The sequence below is a fragment of the Saimiri boliviensis genome, chromosome 6 (genome assembly GCF_048565385.1).
Source record: "Saimiri boliviensis isolate mSaiBol1 chromosome 6, mSaiBol1.pri, whole genome shotgun sequence".
In the NCBI taxonomy this organism is placed as follows: domain Eukaryota; kingdom Metazoa; phylum Chordata; class Mammalia; order Primates; family Cebidae; genus Saimiri; species Saimiri boliviensis.
This window is the reverse complement of record NC_133454.1, coordinates 22,745,659-22,758,251: the sequence shown is the minus strand read 5'-3', so window position 1 is coordinate 22,758,251 and position 12,593 is coordinate 22,745,659. Positions and strand designations below refer to the sequence as shown.

Below are 12,593 nucleotides of genomic sequence, written 5' to 3'. Positions count from 1 at the left end.
AATACTTGGTCTTAATCAAATTTTCTAATGTAGCCATATTGGTGGGGGAGTAGTTGTATCCATTGCTGTTTTGATTTGCATTCCCCTGATTATTATTCTTGTTTGGCACCTTTTCAGTGTTTATTTTCATTGGACTTTCTTTTGGTAAATTGACTGTGTCTTTTGCCCATTTTTTTCTATTGGAAAATTAGTAGTCTTATTTTTCCTAAAGACTACTCTTGAGTAGTCTTTTTTCTTATTAATCTATGTAAGTTCTTATTGTCCTATTTGAGTTACAAGTTCCTCTCAGTTATATGCATTACAATACCTTCAACCACCCTGTGGGCTGTCTTTTCTATAACGTATTGTGAGAAAATGGCTGAATGACAGCAAACCTTGAAATTATTTGATCCTTTTCTTAAGAAAGAGTGAACAATTCTTGAAGAAAACTATTAAGACATTCAAACATTACTTTTTATATTTTTCTGGCAATGTAAGACCAGTGCTTTTGTCATGTGTCCTGTTATTCTTTAAAAAATGTTTTTTTTCCCCTAATTTGTTTTATATTCCCTTACATTTTTTTGTTCTAGTTGCATGGTTAATGGCCTTCTCCACACTTTCTATGTGGTTATCTTCAAGGGACAATTTTACAGTTTAGAATTTCACTGTACATTGTTGGAGACTGATTCTGGCTGTTTGCAAATATTTTTGTGTATGATTTAACCTCTAGTTTACAGCAGAAAACAAGATAACTCAGAAAAGAAAAACCATATATTTTCTTTTGACTGCACAAAACTTCAAAGGTTGAGATTTGCTTTTAAAACTTTCTCTTTATTGCAGCTGTGTTCCATCCTGTATTCCCAACACTTTGGGAGGCTGAGGCAAGTGGACTGCTTGAGGTCAGGAGTTCAAGACCAGACTGGGAAACATGGCAAAAACCCATCTCTACCAAAAATACAAAAAATGATCCAAGTGTGGTGGTGCATACCTGTGGTCCCAGCTACTCAGGAGGCTGAGATAAGAGCATAACCTGAGTTGGGGAGCCGGAGGTTACAGTGAGCTGAGATGGCACCACTATACCCCCACCTGGCTGTGGTTGACAGAGTGAGACCTGTCTCAAAAAATAAAACAAAATTTATCTTTATTGCATACACAGTGTGTTAGTCCATTTTCACACTGCTAATAAAGACATACCCAGGACTAGGTAATTTATAAAGAAAAGGAGGGTTATTTTTGTTTTGTTTTGTTTTGTTTTCTGAGACAGGGTCTCATTCTGTCATCCAGGCTGGAATGCAGTGGCACAATCTCAGCTCACTATAACCTCCGCCTCCCAGGTTTAAGCAATTCTCTTGCCTCAGCCTCCCAAGTGGCTGAGATTACAGGCATGTGCCACCACGCCTGGCTAAGGTTAGTATATTTTTTTAGTAGAAATGGCGTTGTACCATGTTGGCCAGGCTGGTCTCGAACTCCTGACCTCAAGTGATCTGCCCGCCTCGGCTTTCCTAATTGCTGGGATTACAGGCATGAGCCCCTGCCCAGAAAAGAAAAGGAGGTTTAATGAACTCACAGTTCCACGTGGCTGGGGAGGCCTCACAATCATGGCGGAAGGCAAAAGGCATGTCTTACATGGCAGCAGACAAGAGAGAGAACTTGTGCAGGGGACCTCCCATTTATAAAACCATCAGATCTTGTGAGACTTATTCACTGCCATGAGAACAGCATGGGAAAGAATCCATCTCCATGATTCAATTACCTCCCACGGGGTCCCTCCCATGACACATGGGAATTGTGGGGAGCTACAATTCAAGATGAAATTTGGATGGAGACACAGCCAAAACATATCATGTAACTTTATAATAAGCACTCCATCTTGTCCTTTTTCTATTACACCTACATTATGCAGCAGTTTCTATTAATGAGACAGCAAAGAATGAACAATTGCTTCCAGTTTCCAAAAATGTTACATGTGGAGAAAAAATGCTTCTGAAATAGTAAACTCTACAAATGATCAGATTTTTTTTTAGGGGGTAGTACTTTTAACTAATAAAGTTTACAACTGTGAACAAAAGCTTGATTGGCCTTTGGTCAGTATTATTATTGTATTAAAATCTTCAATAAATTAAACATCAAAAAAAATATCTACAGTCCTACATCCCTTTATTGCCTGCACCTTGGGCAGATTACTCTCACTGCTTCACTCTTGATATGTCTCTGCTGGCAAATATGGAATTTTCGGTAAACTTCTGGCAAATACTTTGTCACCTAAGAAAGTTCCCTGCTGTTCCTAAGGGATTACTACTCACCCAGTATATGGTTAGCTCTAACTACATAGCATCATGAAGAGTGAAGGATATATTTGGAAAAGAATATAGTGTGTCTAACAATCTATAAATTCTAAACTTGAGAAAATTTTATTCTTATGGCAAAGAAGCTGGAAAAGATGTTTTCCTGAAATCCATGCAGCCGTCAGTATTCAGCATTCATCTAAAACTAAAAGACAATCCTGAAAGCACTTGAAGACATGGAAAGGAGATGAACTTATGCCCTGGTTTTACAAGCAGGATGATAATTAATGACGACCCTGTATGTTTGTTCGAAATTCTTTCAGAAGAGGCTCATGAAAGGTGTACTAGAACAAGGACGGCAAGCTGATCCTACTATTACCTGGATGTTTCCTTTAACAGGTATATTCCTTTAGCAGAACATTCTTGAATTCCACCAATAACTGAGAACAACAGAAAAGAAGATTCACAATATGCTTTCCCTGAAAATAGATTTATCCTACTCTTTTCAAATTTTACTTTCAGAATCATGTAGGTTGACAGACATAAAAAGGTAAAATCTTTATTTTCAATGTATTAAACAATTTAACACTTCTTACTAGAGTATGATATACAGTGTATCAGGAAAGAGTATGACATATATACACTAATAATAAATTATACTAAAAAGTCATTGATTCAGTTCCTGCTTTGTAATATTTTAATGTTTACCAACTTGGAAAATGTCCAACAAAATTATAAAGTTTGGGGGTTTTTTTTGTACTAATACACCATTTATTTGATGAATTAATCAATGTTCAAATGGAAGAGGTTTTGACAATGTCACTATGTTGGATGTTTATACCTGCCCTGAATGCTTGCTCAGAAGAGAAACACATTTCCCAGTATTTTTTATAACTTACTTTCTCATTGCCTCCAATTAATTTGCTATTATCTCAAGTAGACAGACACCTTCAGTACCAGCCACCTCCCCTCATTTTTAGATTACTGAAAAAAAAATAGATGAGTAATCCATGAAAATAATCAGCTTACCAAAATGCCTGTTTTTTAAAAGAAAAGTTGGGATTGTTTAAAAAAAAAAAATGGCCCAGGACTAGTAGCTAGGAGATCTGGGAGACAGAAGTCGTTGTCCTGGTTCTGACGCTAAGTAACCCTTTTACCTTGTACAGGTAACTTCTCATCTACATCCTCAGCATCCTCCTCTGTAAACTGAAGGGTTTAAATGACTCTAAGTTCCTCTTTCTCTCTCTCTAGTCTAGATGTTCTCTAACATCAACTTTATGTGGGTTTTTTCGGCCTTTGCCCAGATTTTAACCAGAGAACATCCTCCCTGAAAGTCAGACAAAGGTAATTAATTCTGAGACGGCAGGAGTTGTTTTTGGCATGTGTAATCAACTTTTCATAAAACCAAGAGTTCTCAAGTTAAGCTACCTTCACGACCCTCGTATTAAGTTTAATTACCACTCCCTGACCCTCCTACCTTCCTATGTTGCTCCACCACCTCTCCCCACCAGAAAAAAAAAAAAAAAAAGATGAGAAAAATCTCTTGTGTTTTCTTCCTTCTTGGTTCTTGGAAAATTGTGTGCAGTCACTTCCTCTTCTTCTGTGGCAGCATCATGTCACCCCATTTCCAGTGGTTGAGCTTCTCTCTGAGTAGGTAGATGCTGGTGATGAAGATGTAGCTGAGAGAGAAGAAAGCTGCTAGCCCCACAGGGCTGAGTTTAGCAAGCAGAGGATACACCCAGGTACCCGTCTCAAAGTAGATCCATAGGATCCTGCTGACATAAGCAATGCTGCCAGCAGCCAGCAAGGCGAGTCCTGTCTTCTTTGACGGATAGGAGTGCGGCCTGAGGATGACTTCAGTCAACGTGATGGGCAATATGAAAGTGTGCACTGCATGATTCAGCCACGCTGGGAGAAGAGTATCTAGGGCCTTGGGGTAAATAAGATCTCGATTGTAGAGAAAAAGGATCCAGAATGCCAAAAATACAAATGTGGATATAGGAAAAGCCAGTGTGGCGAAAAGCAGGTCTCTGAAGGCAGTTAGGAACGTCATGTCTTTTCTCCCTCTGATCTTTTCAGCACATCACCCAGGCAGGCAACCTCGTAGAAAATGGTCTGCAAAAGCATATTAAGCAGCGTCATGTATTTCCACTTGCCACCATTTGCAAAGATTTTGGATTTCACTTCATCTGTTTCATCCTGTGTGATGTAATAATTGAGGAAAATATACCAGCTCAGAACAAGCAAGTGGTATATGCATGTAAAAGTCTTCGTCATGGCTAGCGCTGACCGGGGCACTGTGGATTTCCTGAGTGGCTTCTGGCGTCCTTCTGTGGGTCACAGCTGAAGTCCTACAGCAGGCTGGAGAGCTGTAAACCACACCCCTCTGGGACTGAGAGTTCCCTGGTTTATTTTTCTTATTGACTGGTTATGGTAGCCAGCCTTCAAGATGGCTCCAGTGATTCTTACTTCTTGGTATTCACATCCCTGTATGGTACTTTGCGGTATTAGTCATATAGGAGTAGTTTATATAACCAAAAGAATACAGTAGATATACTGGTGTGTGACTTCTGAGGACAAGTCATAAAAGACATCACTCATTCTGCCTTCCTTTCCTGGATCACTTGCTCTGGGGGTAACGAGTCCCATATTGTAGAGATACTTAACTAACCCTGTGAAGATGTCCACATGGCAATAAACTGAGGCATCCTGCCAATTGTCAGGGCCTATTATCTCCCAGGAGAAGACACACTTTCATCATTAACATTGGCTCATAGTAGTAGAAGGGGTGGGGAGTGGGGAGATGAATCTGAATTCCTGAGATTTATTCCAGAAAAGTAAAACAGAATTTCTTAACATTCAGATACACTTCCTTGGGGAATATAAGCATTTCCTCCTCATCCTCTGGGAATCAGTAATGTGGAATATCAGCATATAGCTGAAAAACAGATTTTCTCTCTAAAATCCAGTTTCATTATAGATATTTCTGACAGTGTGAGTACACCTACTGTTGGCAGTGTAAGGCTTGCCTTTAAAATTGGACTTCTTTGAGGAAAAAAAGAAAGGGAGGATTATATCCCTTTCAAAAGAAGAAAATAAATAGGTCTGTTACATACTTTTATATTGGAAGAGAAGCCATTGAGATAAATGCTACAGTATATACAAACACACTGCGTTTGCTCATTGCTTCTTTCTAGCCCTTGGCTTGAGGGATAGAAAAACTTTTTATTTACTTTGTAAGGACTCTGTGAGTATTTAAATGATTATGGCCTAAAGTTAAACATCTCTTATTGTCCATTGTCCGGTTAGCATTGGAGCTCCCATCTGTGGCTGGGACCTGTGTTTGCTGGAATCCTCTTCCGCTTGTGATTCCAGATTAGAGTCTGCCATCCTGGGCTGGTGCTACCTTGTTCCTATTGATTACAAAGAGTTCCTCAAGCTAAAACTGGTGAATTGACTTTGAAAGTTGCTTTTTTTAAAAAAATATATTATACTTTAAGTTCTGGGATGCATGTGCAGAATGTGTAGGTTTATTATGTAGGTATACACGTGCCATGGTGGTTTGCTCCACCCATCAACCAGTCATTTACATTAGGTCTTTCTCCTAATGCTATCCTTCCCCTATCCGTGGTGTATGATGTTCCCCTCCTTGTGTCCATGTGTTCTCATTGTTCACCTCCCACTTACGAGTGAGAACATGTGGTGTTTGGTTTTCTCTTCCTGTGTTAAGTTTGCTGAGAATGATGGTTGCCAGCTTCATCCATGTCCCTACAAAGGACATGAACGCATCCTTTTTTTTTGAGATGGAGTTTTGCTCTTGTTACCTAGGCTGGAGTGCAATGGCGTGATCTTGGCTCACTGCAACTTCTGCCTCCTGGGTTCAAGCAATTCTCCTGCCTTAGCCTCCCGAGTAGCTGGGACTATAGGCGTGTACCACCATGCCCAGCTAATTTTTGTATTTTTAGCAGAGACGGGGTTTCACCTTCTTGATCAGGATGGTTTTGATCTCTTGACCTTGTGATCCACCCGCCTCGGCCTCCCAAAGTGCTGAGATTTTAGGCGTGAGCCACCATGACTGGCCATGAACTCATCCTTTTTTATGGCTGGATAGTATTTCATGGTGTGTATGTGTCACATTTTCTTTATCCAGTCTATCATTGATGGGCATTTGGGTTGGTTCCAAGTCTTTGCTATTGTGAATAGTGCTGCAATAAACATACATCTGTGTATGTCTTTATAGCAGAATGATTTAAAATCCTTTGAGTATATACCCAGTAATGGAATTGCTGGGTCAAATTTCTGGTTCTAAATGTTTGAGGAATCACCATACTGTCTTCCACAATGGTTGAAGTAGTTTACACTCCCACTAACAGTGTAAAAGTGTTCCTGTTTCTCCACTTCCTCTCCAGCATCTGTTGTTTCCTGGCTTTTTAATGATAGCCATTCTAACTGGCGTGAGATGGTATCTCATTGTGGTTGATTTGCATTTCTCTAATGACCAGTGATGACGAGCTTTCTTCATATATTTGTTGGCTGCATAAATGTCTTCTTTTGAGAAGTGTCTGTTCATATCCTTTGCCCACTTTTTGATAGGGTTGTTGGTTTCTTGTAAACGTGTTTAAGTTAAGTTCTTTGTAGATTCTGGATATTATCCCTTTGTCAGATGGATAGATTGCAAAAATTTTCTCCCATTCTGTAGGTTGTCTGTTCACTCTGATGACAGTTTCTTTTACTGGCAGAAGCTCATTAGTTTAAATAGATTCCATTTGTCAATTTTGGCTTTTGTTGCCATTGCTTTTGGTATTTTAGTCATGAAGTCTTTGCCCATGCCTATGTCCTGAATGGTATTGCCTAGGTTTTCTTCTAGGGTTTTTATGGTTTTAGGTCTTATATTTAAGCCTTTAATCTATCTTGAGTTAATTTTTGTATAAGGTGTAAGGAAGGGATCCAGTTTCAGCTTTCTGCCAATGGCTAGCCAGTTTTCCCAAAACCATTTATTAAATACAGAATCCTTTCCCCAAAGCAACTTTGAAAGTTGCTTTTTTAAAAAGACTTCAAGAGAGCCAAATCAAGAACGAACTGCCATTCACAATTGCTACAAAGAGAATAAAGTACCTAGGAATACAACTAACAAGGAACGTAAAGGACCTCTTCAAGGAGAACTACAAGCCATTGCTCAACGAAATAAGAGAAAAATTATTATACTTTAAGTTCTGGGATGCATGTGCAGAATGTGCAAGTTTTTGTCAGATTTGTCAAACATCGGATGGTTGTAGATGTGTGGTGTTAATTCTGAGGCCTCTGTTTTGTTACATTGGTCTATATATCTGTTATGGTACCAGTACCAAGTAGCCTGTTTGGTTACTGAAGCCTTGTAATACAGTTTGAAGTCAGGTAGCATTATGCCTGCAGCTTTGTTCTTTTTGCTTAGGATTGCCTTGGCTATATGGGCTCCTCTTTGGTTCCATATGAAATTTAAAGTAATTTTTTCTATTTCTGTGAAGAAAGTTAATGGTAGTTTGATGGGGATAGCATTGAATCCATAAATTACTTTGGGGAGTATGACCATTTTAATGATATTGATTCTTCCTATCAATGAGCATAGAATGTTTTTCCATTGTGTTTGTGTCCTCTTTTATTTCCTTGAGCACTGGTTTGTAGTTCTCCTTGAAGAGGTCCTTCACGTCCCTTGTAAGCTGTATTTCTGGTTATTTTATTCTCTTTGCAGCAATTGTGAATGGGAATTCACTCATGATTTGGCTGTCTGTTGTTGGTATATAGGAATGCTTATGATTTTTGCACATTGATTTTGTATCCTGAGATTTCGGTGAAGTAGCTTATCAGTTTAAGGAGAGTTTAGGCTGAGGTGATGGGGTTTTCTAAACATACATTCATGTCCTCTGCAGAGACAATTTGATTTTCTCTCTTCCTATTTGAATATGCTTTATTTCTTTCTGTTGCCTGATTGCCTTGGTGAGTCCAATCCTATGTTGAATAGGACTGGTGAGAGAGGGTATCCTTGTCTTGCCCTGGTTTTATTTTTTATTTTTTTATTTTTATTTTTTGCATTTTAGGTTTTGGGGTACATGTGACGAACATGCAAGATTGTTGCATAGGTACACACATGGCAGCATGATTTGCTGCCTTCCTGCCCTTCACCTATGTCTGGCATTTCTCCCCCTGCTATCTTTCCCCAACTCCCCACCCCCTGCTGTCACTCCCCTATTTCCCCCGACAGACCCCAGTGTGTGATGCTCCCCTCCCTGTGTCCATGTGTTCTCATTGTTCAACACCTGCCTATGAGTGAGAAGATGTGGTGTTTGATTTTCTGTTCTTGAGTCAGTTTGCTGAGAATGATGGTTTCCAGGTTCATCCATGTCCCTACAAAGGACATGAACTCATTGTTTTTGATGGCTGCATAGTATTCCATCGTGTAGATGTGCCACATTTTCCCTAACAAGTCTATCATCAATGGGCATTTGGGTTGGTTCCAGGTCTTTGCTATTGTAAACAGTGCTGCAACAAACATTCGTGTGCATGTGTCCTTACAGTAGAATGATTTATAATCCTTTGGATATATACCCAGTAATGGGATTCCTGGGTCAAATGGAATTTGAAGATTTGAAAAATTGTAGGAGTTGTGTGCCAGGCAACAGGAACAAAGGTCAAACATATATTTCAAAGAAAGAAAGAAAAAACCCCATATACTTCATAATATCACAATGAAAATTCTAAGATTTAGAGAGATTAAAAAACTTATTTCCCAAATCTCACAGTGATTAGGAAGTAATGATTCTAAAATCAGAACACTACAGAGGCAGTTTGCCATTGCCAAGGCAGCCCACCATTACAGAGAGAGACTGCCATTATAAGAGGTGGGCCGCCATTGCTGAGGCAGTTCTAACTAAACACGTATAAACAGGACTGCAGGGAAGTTCACATGGCAGCTTGGTGGAGCCCACAGCAGCTCAGCAAAGCCTCTGCAGGCAGATAGTGACTAGGCTGTCTCCTCGCTGGGCAGGGTAGCTCTGAAAAAAGGCAGCAGCACAACAGAAATTCATAAATAAAGCCGTAACTCCCCAGGATGGAGCATCCGATCTTTGACAAACCTGGCAAAAACATGCAATGGGGAAAGGAGACCCTGTTTAATAAATGGTGTTGGGAAAACTGGCTAGCCATATGCAGAAAGCAGAAACTGGACCCCTTCCTGACACCTTACACTGAAATTAACTCCAGATGGATTAAAGACTTAAACATAAGACCTAACATCATAAAAACCATAGAAGAACATGTAGGCAAAACCATTCAGGACATAGGTATAGGCAAGGACTTCATGACCAAAATGCCAAAAGCATTGGCAACAAAAGCCAAAATAGACAAATGGGACCTAATCAAACTCCACAGCTTCTGTACAGCAAAAGAAACAGTCATTAGAGTGAATCGGCAACCAACAGAATGGGAAAAAATTTTTGCAGTCTACCCATCTGACAAAGGGCTGATATCCAGAATCTACAAAGAACTAAAACAGATTTACAAGAAAAAAACAAATAAGCCCATCGAAAAGTGGGCAAAGGAAATGAACAGACACTTTACAAAAGAAGACATACATGAGGCCAACAAACATGAAAAAATGCTCATCATCACTGGTCATTAGAGAAATGCAAATCAAAACTACATTGAGGTACCATCTCATGCCAGTTAGAATGGTGATCATTGAAAAATCTGGAGACAACAGATGCTGGAGAGGATGTGGAGAAATAGCAACACTTTTACACTGTTGGTGGGAATGTAAATTAGTTCAACCATTTATGGAAGACAGTGTGGCAATTCCTCAAGGACCTAGAAATAGAAATTCCATTTGACCCAGCAATCCCATTACTGGGTATATATCCAAAGGATTATAAATCGTTCTACTGTAAGGACACATGCACACGAATGTTCACTGCAGCACTGTTCACAATAGCAAAGACCTGGAACCAACCCAAATGCCCATCGATGATAGACTGGACAGGAAAAGTGTGGCACATATACACCATGGAATATTATGCAGCCATCAAAAACAATGAGTTCATGTCCTTTGTAAGGACATGGATGAACCTGGAAACCATCATTCTCAGCAAACTGATGCAAGAACAGAAAATCAAACACCGCATGTTCTCACTCATAGGTGGGTGTTGAACAATGAGAACACATGGCAGGGGAGCATCACACACTGGGGTCTGTCAGGGAGAAATGGGAGGGACAGTGGGGGGTTGGGAGTTGGGGAGACAGCATGGGGAGAAATGCCAGATATAGGTGATGGGGAGGAAGGCAGCAAATCACACTGCCATGTATGTACCTATGCAACAATCTTGCATGTTCTTCACATGTACCCCCAAACCTAAAATGTAATAAAAAAATAAAGATTAACACAAAGAAAAAAGAATAAAGACTTTCTGAACAAAAAATTAAAAATGAAAAATAAAATACCAAATTAGCTGAGCATGGTGGCACATGCCTCTAATACCCGTTATTCAGGAGGCTGAGGCAGGAGAATTGCTTGAACCCCGGTGGTGGAGGTTGCAGTGAGCCAGGATCACGCCACTGCACTCCAGCTTGGTCAACAAGAGCAAAACCGTGTCTCGAAAACAAATAAACAAACAAAAATCTAAACTAAACGAAACTAAACTAAACTAAACTAAATGTCTCCCAAAGAGCTTGGTCCAAGTCTAGAAATAATTAAGGGCAGCTTGAAGGCCAAAGGCAACACGGGGGTTGGCCAGATCAGATCTCCATCACTGCTGTAATTTTCTCACTGTTATAATTTTCCATTTTTCTTTTTCATTTTGAGAGCACTAAGATTCTTTCAATATATTGTCCCTTTTTTATTTTTAAACTTTTTATTCGGAAATTATTTCAAAGTAGTATATATGAATGGTTCAAATAATTCCAGTATTCTTTACTCACATTCACTAATTCTTAGTATTGTGCCATATTTACTTTATTGCTTTCTTTGTCTTTATAAATATGTTTATATGTATTACATCTGAATGTATATTATACACTAATTGTTAATACTCTGCCATATTTACTTTTTTGGTTTCTGTCTCTTTGTGTATGCATGTATTATGTATAAACGTATATTTGTCACATATATATATTTTATATACATGTAATCATTTATATACACGTAATTTTTTTTCTCAGCCATTTTAGAGTTTCAGACATTGTGCTCCTTTACCTCCAAATCCTACATTGTATGTTTCCTAAAAGCAAGAACATTCTTTTATATAAATGGCATATAATGATCAAATTCGGAAAATATAAGATTAGCTAAAACGATTTTTATAAGATATAGTCCATTTTTTGGATTATGCTAATTGTCTCAGTAATGTATTTTATAACTTCCCCCTCTGACCTAGGTTCGAATCCTAGATTACACACTGCATTTTGTTGTTGTATCTTCTTCCCCCCGTCAAGTTAGCCAGAGTTTATTTCTATTGCTCATGACCAAAGAATATTAAAAATAAAAATTTCTTCTATTTATGATATGGGATTGCTGGAAAGGGAAGAGTGCGGTCACTTTAAATGATATGGAGGTGGGGAAGGGAAGTGCTGGGTCAAGGAGGGCATGGTCTCTGGCTAGGACTCCACCCCCATGGACCTAGGTGGTGACAGGCACCCCTGCTTTTGCTCCCAAATATTGCATTTTCCGAGCCCACCCTGTCCCATCACGCCCCAACTTGGGGCCTATAAAAACCCGAGACCCTGGCAGTCAGACACACAAGCAGCCAGATATCAAGAGAAACACATCCGCGGAAAGACACAAGTGGTTGGTTGAGAGCGTACTGGAGGAAGAGCGATAGCGCGCTGGCGGAAGAGGGCGCTGGCGGAAAAGGGCGCTGGCGGAAGAGGGCGCTGACGGAAGAGGGAGCTGGTGGAATAGCGGAAGAGGGCGCTGGCGGAAGAGGGCGCTGGCGGAAGAGCGCGCTGGCGGAAGAGCGCGCTGGCGGAAGAGGGCGCTGGCGGAAGAGCGCGCTGGCGGAAGAGGGAGCTGGCGGAAGAGCGGAAGAGCGCGCTGGCGGAAGAGGGCGCTGGCGGGAGAGCGCGCTGGCGGAAGAGGGCGCTGGCGGAAGAGGGCGCTGACAGACGCCAGCATGCTGGCGGACCATCAATGGTGGGATGAGACAGAGTTAGGCTGGGGCAGTCGGAGAACAGCCAAGTGGCCCAAATCCCTGGGAAAACTATCTCCCTTCTAGCTCCCCCATAGCTGGAGAGCTACTTCTACTCAATAAAACTTTGCGCTCATTCTCCCAGCGCACTCGTGATCCAATTCTTCCAGTACACCAA

The 12,593-nt window shown here is 40.3% G+C and overlaps 1 pseudogene; it reads right to left on the bottom strand.

The window, feature by feature from the left end:
- Nucleotides 1-3,849: 3,849 nt before the first annotated feature.
- LOC101053139 (androgen-dependent TFPI-regulating protein pseudogene) lies at nucleotides 3,850-4,541 on the bottom strand (annotated as a pseudogene).
- Nucleotides 4,542-12,593: the final 8,052 nt, after the last annotated feature.